Source organism: Heterodontus francisci, chromosome 4 (genome assembly GCF_036365525.1).
Source record: "Heterodontus francisci isolate sHetFra1 chromosome 4, sHetFra1.hap1, whole genome shotgun sequence".
In the NCBI taxonomy this organism is placed as follows: Eukaryota; Metazoa; Chordata; class Chondrichthyes; order Heterodontiformes; family Heterodontidae; genus Heterodontus; species Heterodontus francisci.
In genome coordinates, this window is record NC_090374.1 from 56,893,883 (window position 1) to 56,899,883 (window position 6,001).

General features: G+C 47.9%; 1 protein-coding gene across 2 annotated transcripts in view; it reads left to right on the top strand.

The window, feature by feature from the left end:
- The window catches only part of ccdc125 (coiled-coil domain containing 125), a 77,619-nt gene that overhangs the window by 61,838 nt on the left and 9,780 nt on the right, over positions 1 to 6,001 (top strand). The gene's annotated exons all lie outside the window — the stretch shown is intronic.

Here is a 6,001-nt window from a genome sequence, read left to right on the forward strand (position 1 = left end):
GGGCACTGAGGAAATGGCTGATTACCTGCACCCGCTTTCTCCCCCCCCCTTTCCCCTCTTCCACCCCCCTGTCCCCTTCCCTGCTCCACCCTCTCAGCTCACCCCCTCACCCCCTTATAGCCCCCTTACCAGCTCCCCCTTGCACCCCCCTCCCTCCACCCCTCCCCCTCGCATCCCCTCCTCCCACCGGCACCATCCTACACCTGTGCAGGGGCCCTAACAACCCTACTGCCTTGTGGGCGTCTCGGGAGAGACCAAGGCTAAGGGAGTAAACCCAAACAGATAATCCGGAGCGGAACCCCATAGGCGGTCATGTGTCACCTTTGGCATGTTTCCGGCAGTTCCTGCAGCCATACTGGTGCCAAACGTCGTGCCCTGCACTCCTTTGGACCCCACCAGAAAGGCTGAGAGGGGGGTTTTGACGACTGGGCAACTCTCAACCTCCATGAATTTGCCCAGGAATGCGCCATGGAGAGGTCACTCCATAGTTGCCTCACAACGACTGAAACAACACGGAAGGCAGCAGTTACGGGTTATAAGTCCAGATAAATTGGTGTAGAAACTGGGCGCCACGGGTTGCCTTTGTCGGTGGGAGAGGTCATTGCACCTCACTGGACAGCTACCGCTCGCCTCAAACCGGGCAGCCCCCGGTCAATAAGGTTCTGTCCCGCCACAGTCTACCTGCTTCAATGGGTGCTTGGAGCTCAGGGTCATTGCCCGAAAGGTGGACTGATACACCGCACCAAACAACACGAAAAAAGGAAAGAAAGTACCAGCCCTTCGCTTTGCAAGCTGGAACGTCAGAACTATGTGTCCTGGCCTGTCGGAAGACCTTACACAAATCAACGATTCTCAGAAGACCGCCATCATTAACAATGAGCTCAGTAGACTCAATGTAGACATTGCAGCACTTCAGGAGACTCGCCTCCCCGCGAGTGGATCTCGAGCAGAGCAACACTACACCACCTTCTGGCAGGGCAGGGATCCTGAAGAACCAAGACAGCATGGAGTGGGCTTCGCCATCAGAAACTCCTTGCTCAGCATGATAGAGCCTCCCTCAAATGGCTCGGAACGCATACTGTCCATCCGACTGCTCACCACCTCTGGTCCAGTACACCTACTCAGCATCTATTCTCCAACACTCTGCTCCCCACCTGAAGCTGAAGATCAGTTCTACGAGGAACTCCATAACATCATTAGCAGCATCCCCAACACCGAACACCTATTCCTGCTGGGGGACTTTAATGCCAGGGTTGGGGCCGACCATGACTCATGGCCCTCCTGCCTTGGGCGCTATGGCGTTGGAAGGATGAATGAGAACGGGCAGAGACTGCTTGAGTTGTGTACCTATCATAACCTCTGCAACACCAACTCGTTCTTTCACACTAAACCCTGTCACCAGGTTTCATGGAGGCACCCAAGATAGCGTCGTTGGCACCAGCTAGACCTCATTGTCACAAGGCGAGCCACCTTAAACAGTGTTCAAATCACACGCAGCTTCCACAGTGCGGACTGCGACACCGACCACTCCCTGATGTGCAGCAAGGTTAGACTCAGACCAAAGAAGTTGCATCATTCCAAGCAGAAGGGCCACCCGCGCATCAACACGAGCAGAATTTCTCACCCACAGCTGTTACAAAAATTTCTAAATTCATTTGTAACAGCCCTTCAAAACACTCCCACAGGGGATGCTGAGACCAAGTGGGCCCACATCAGAGACGCCATCTATGAGTCAGCTTTGACCACCTACGGCAAAAGTGCAAAGAGAAATGCAGACTGGTTTCAATCTCACTTTGAAGAGCTGGAACCTGTCATAGCCGCTAAGCGCATTGCACTGTTGAACTACAAGAAAGCCCCCAGCGATTTAACATCCGCAGCACTTAAAGCAGCCAGAAGCACTGCACAAAGAACAGCCAGGCGCTGCGCAAATGACTACTGGCAACACCTATGCAGTCATATTCAGCTGGCCTCAGACACCGGAAACATCAGAGGAATGTATGATGGCATGAAGAGAGCTCTTGGGCCAACCATCAAGAAGATCGCCCCCCTCAAATCTAAATCAGGGGACATAATCACTGACCAACACAAACAAATGGACCGCTGGGTTGAGCACTACCTAGAACTGTACTCCAGGGAGAATGCTGTCACTGAGACTGCCCTCAATGCAGCCCAGCCTCTACCAGTCATGGATGAGCTGGACATACAGCCAACCAAATCGGAACTCAGTGATGCCATTGATTCTCTAGCCAGCGGAAAAGCCCCTGGGAAGGACAGCATTACCCCTGAAATAATCAAGAGTGCCAAGCCTGCTATACTCTCAGCACTACATGAACTGCTAAGCCTGTGCTGGGACGAGGGAGCAGTACCCCAGGACATGCGTGATGCCAATATCATCACCCTCTATAAAAACAAAGGTGACCGCGGTGACTGCAACAACTACCGTGGAATCTCCCTGCTCAGCATAGTGGGGAAAGTCTTTGCTCGAATCGCTCTGAACAGGCTCCAGAAGCTGGCCGAGCGCGTCTACCCTGAGGCACAGTGTGGCTTTCGTGCAGAGAGATCGACCGTTGACAAGCTGTTCTCCCTTCGACAGCTACAGGAGAAATGCTGCGAACAACAGATGCCCCTCTACATTGCTTTCATTGACCTCACCAAAGCCTTTGACCTCATCAGCAGACGTGGTCTCTTCAGACTACTAGAAAAGATTGGATGCCCACCAAAGCTACTAAGTATCATCACCTCATTCCATGACAATATGAAAGGCACAATTCAACATGGTGGCTCCTCATCAGAGCCCTTTCCTATCCTGAGTGGCGTGAAACAGGGCTGTGTTCTCGCACCCACACTTTTTGGGATTTTCTTCTCCCTGCTGCTTTCACATGTGTTCAAGTCCTCTGAAGAAGGAATTTTCCTCCACACAAGATCAGGGGGCAGGTTGTTCAACCTTGCCCGTCTAAGAGCGAAGTCCAAAGTACAGAAAGTCCTCATCAGGGAACTCCTCTTTGCTGACGATGCTGCTTTAACATCTCACACTGAAGAGTGCCTGCAGAGTCTCATCGACAGGTTTGCGGCTGCCTGCAATGAATTTGGCCTAACCATCAGCCTCAAGAAAACGAACATCATGGGGCAGGACGTCAGAAATGCTCCATCCATCAATATTGGCGACCACACTCTGGAAGTGGTTCAAGAGTTCACCTACCTAGGCTTAACTATCACCAGTAACCTGTCTCTAGATGCAGAAATCAGCAAGCGCATGGGAAAGGCTTCCACTGCTTTGTCCAGACTGGCCAAGAGAGTGTGGGAAAATGGCGCACTGACACGGAACACAAAAGTCCGAGTGTATCAGGCCTGTGTCCTCAGTACCTTGCTCTATGGCAGCGAGGCCTGGGCAACGTATGTCAGCCAAGAGCGACGTCTCAATTCATTCCATCTTCGTTGCCTCCGGAGAATACTTGGCATCAGGTGGCAGGACCGTATCTCCAACACAGAAGTCCTCGAGGCAGCCAACATCCCCAGCTTGTACACACTACTGAGTCAACGGCGCTTGAGATGGTTTGGCCATGTGAGCCGCATGGAAGATGGCAGGATCCCCAAAGACACATTGTACAGCGAGCTCGCCACTAGTATCAGACCCACCGGCCGTCCATGTCTCCGCTTTAAAGACGTCTGCAAACGCGACATGAAATCCTGTGACATTGATCACAAATCGTGGGAGTCAGTTGCCAGCGTTCGCCAGAGCTGGCGGGCAGCCATAAAGACAGGGCTAAAATGTGGCGAGTCGAAGAGACTTAGTAGTTGGCAGGAAAAAAGACAGAGGCGCAAGGGGAGAGCCAACTGTGCAACAGCCCCGACAAACAAATTACTCTGCAGCACCTGTGGAAGAGCCTGTCACTCTAGAATTGGCCTTTATAGCCACTCCAGGCGCTGCTTCACAAACCACTGACCACCTCCAGGCGCGTATCCATTGTCTCTCGAGATAAGGAGGCCAAAGATATAGATATGAATAGCTGGGGCCCAAGCACTGATCCTTGCAGTACCCACTAGCCACAGCCTGCCAACCTGAGAATGACCCGTTTATTCCTACTCTGTTTTCTGTCTGTTAACCAATCCATGCCAGTATATTGCCCCTCATCCCTTGTGCTCTAATTTTGTTTACTAATCTCTTGTTTGGGACGGTATCGAAGAGTTATGAAAATCCAAATACACCACATCCACTGGTTCCCCCTTTATCTATTCTGCCAGTTACATCCTCATAAAAGCTCCCAACAGATTTGTCAAACATTATTTCGCTTTGATAAATCTATGTTGACTCAGCCCAATCCTACCATTATTTTCTAAGTGGCTAATTATCACAACCTTTATAATAGATTATAGAATTTTCCCTACAATTGATGTCAGGCTAACAGGTCTGTAGTTCTCTCTCCTTCCTTTCTTAAATAGTGGGGTTACATTTGCTACCTTCCAATCTGCAGGAACTGTTCCAGAATCTATAGATTTTTGGAAGATGACCACCAATGCATCCATTATCTCTACTGCCACCTCTTTCAACACTTCTGGGATGTAGATCATAAGGTGCAGGTGATTTACCAACTTTCAGTCCCATTAATTTCTCTGGGACGAGTTTTTTACTAATACTAATTTCGTTCAGTTCCCCATTCTCGCTGGTCCCTTCATTCTCTAGTATTTCTGGGAGATTTTTTGTATCTTCCTCCATGAAGACAGACACAAAGTATTTGTTCCGTTTCTCTGCCCATCATAAATTCTCCTGTCTCCACCTGTAATAGGCCCACATTGGTAAAAAGACAAATCTTTTTATATACCTTTAGAAGCTTTTACAGTCCATTTTTATGTTTCTTGCTAGTTTACTTTCATATTCTGTTTTCCCTTTCTTTCAGTTCCTTATAGCCACTGCTTTGCTGAATTCTAAAACACACCCAATCCTCAGGTTTACTACTTATTTGGCAACTTTCTAAGTCTCTTCCTTTGATCTGATACAATCTTTAACTTCTCTTGTTAGCCATGGTTGGATCACTTTTCTTTTGGGGTTTTTGTGCCTCAAAGGAATGTATATTTGTTGTAAACCATGTATTCTTTAAATACTAGTCATTGCCTGTCTATTGTCATACCTTTTAATGTAGTTTCCCAATCTACCACAGCCAGCTTGTCCCTCATACCTTTGTAGTTTCCTTTGTTTAGATTTAAGACCTTAGTTTTGGATTGAACCGCATCACTTTCAAACTTAAAGTAAAATTCTATTGTATTATGGTCACTCTTCCCTAAAGGCTGCTTTACAACGAGATTATTAATTATCCCTTTCTCGCTGCACAATAATTGATCTCAAACAGCCCATTCTGTAGGTGGTTCCTCAAAATACTGCTTTAGAAAACTATTTTGTATACATTCCAGGAATTCGTCTTCCACCGCATAAGTGCTAATTAGGTTTACCAAGTCTGTATGTAGATTGAAGTCCCCCATGTACCCTTGTTACATGCACCTCTAATCTCCTGATTTATACCATGCCTTACATTATCACTACTGTTTGATGGCTTATAAACAACTCCTACCAATGTTTGTTGTCTCTTGCTGTCTCTTGGTTCCACCCAAACTGATTCTACAACTTGAACTTCCGATCTAAGATCTTCTCTCACTAATATTTTGATCTCATCCTTTATTAACAGTGCTATCCCACCTCCATTTCCTTTTTGCCTATCCTTCCTAAATTTCTAATATCCTTGAACATTCAGTTCCCAGCTTTGGTCACCCTGTAGCCACATCTCCGTAATGGCTGCATCTCTGTTTACTTCTATCTTGCTGTCAATTCATCTACCTTGTTGCGAATGCTGCATATGACTAACACATGAAATGGACTCTGAATACTAGAATAGAAGTGAAAACCCTGGTATTGTTTAAGAATCAACTGGAGCCCTTTTAGGATCATTCTGGACCGATATACTAAGGGACTGAATGGCCTGTCTTGTTCTTATTCCTCTTGCGAAATGGG